The sequence below is a fragment of the Benincasa hispida genome, chromosome 8 (genome assembly GCF_009727055.1).
Source record: "Benincasa hispida cultivar B227 chromosome 8, ASM972705v1, whole genome shotgun sequence".
NCBI classification, from domain to species: domain Eukaryota; kingdom Viridiplantae; phylum Streptophyta; class Magnoliopsida; order Cucurbitales; family Cucurbitaceae; genus Benincasa; species Benincasa hispida.
The window spans coordinates 42,163,920-42,165,695 of NC_052356.1; positions in this window are offsets into that span (position 1 = coordinate 42,163,920).

Consider the following 1,776-nt stretch of genomic DNA (forward strand, 5'->3'; position numbering starts at 1 on the left):
GATAACTAAAATTTTTTTTCTCAATAACCACCCTTAGTGGGTAGTTACACGGTTTTATGGCAAAGTGGAATAAAAGATGAAAAATTATTTTTCTAATGATTCTATGAAACAATTTATCAGATTTACTATCGAGTGAGTACACGATAGCATCAAGTTTACTAGACGATATCTTGAGAGTCTAAACGATCGAGTATCCAATCTATGCGATAGACTTCCATCTTCTACATGATAGTGTCATTGTTTACTCGGTTGTTCTCCTCCTCTACTCTAAATCTTCCCTCCAATCAAAATAAACCAGAGCCCACAACTCTTGGATTCTCACACCGAGAATACCAAGTTAATCTAGTGGTTGTGTTCGGATCTATTCGAGGATCGAGTTGATACTCTTTACTATTCGAGGGAGTTCGAGTTGCTCATTGCGTTCGAGTTTGATCGAGGGATACACTTGAAGAAAGGTTCTTCAAAGGTATTGTTTCTTGATCCCTTGTATTTAATACAAAGCATGTTGTAATTTATGATTCAATGCATAATTTGTTTAGTATTACTGTGAATGTATGTGTTCTTTCACAATGGAGTTTGGACGATCCGCTTCCACTCATAGGTCCTCTGTAATTAGAGTTCCTTTAGTTCCAAATATGTCCTTGCCCATCACACTTTATTGTGATAACAGTGGTGTTGTGGCGAACTCCAAGGAGCCTCGTAACCACAAACGTGGAAAGCATATAGAATGCAAGTATCTTAGGGTCACCTGAAGGGTCTGGGTCTACGAGATATGAGTCATCTAAGTTAGGGTAAATGGGAGATTTTACTGGGTATATTGTATGTCCTAGTTTATTGTATTGTATATTAATACTTTACCTTACTTTGTATATTGATACTTTACTTTCACAGTTGTCTTTTTTTGTATTTTGATACATTTCATTAGCTTTGGACAAGTGGGAAATCATTGGGATTAATGTCTTAAATCTAATGTATCTGGTGGTTTGTAGTTTTGTTAACTTTATTTATCTAATAAAATTAGAGGTATTTTATTTGACATTTAGACAATATCAATTCGGTCCAATTAACTAAGATCTAAGGTTATATGATGTCATTTGAACAGTATGTGGTTGGCATACAGGTGGTTCATGTTCAAGTAATAACTTAAAAGGTCTGCAGTAAATGGATGAAGGTTTGGTGCCTTATCCTAGTAACACTGTGGATACAACTCACTTTGTAATTGTTACATGAGATGTAAGTGTTATAAACAATATGAACCATATTGTTCATGTAAAGATATGTGAGTAGAGATATCCTGTATAAAAGAGTTTACATATAGACCGGACCACGAAATAATTAGTTTCTCTTTATAACACTGTTATTTGAAGAAACTAATACTTCACTAGGATGATCTTAATCCTGAGTGAGTTGTAAACTTTTGTTGATGATGACAGACCTTTGATCTATATGAGTGAGAGTGGTCATGATAGCCAACTCAATAAGCCTACCATCTTGGAGATTTTTCTGATTAGAGAGCTGAAAATACAGCTATACAAGATGGAATTCACTTATTCTCATTCTTTGGGAAAGTAGATAAATTGTTCCCTTAATAACTAGTTTCGGGTCTTAAACAATAAGGCCTCAACCTTTCATTGGCCTGAGAGGTGTTAGTTTATAGTTGGACTATAAACTATTTGTTCATTAAAAGAATCAATGGTACTTAAGAAGTTAGAGAAAAGTGCAACTATCGGTCTTTAGTGAAGTGATCGGTAGTTAATGAATATTGATTAATTAGAT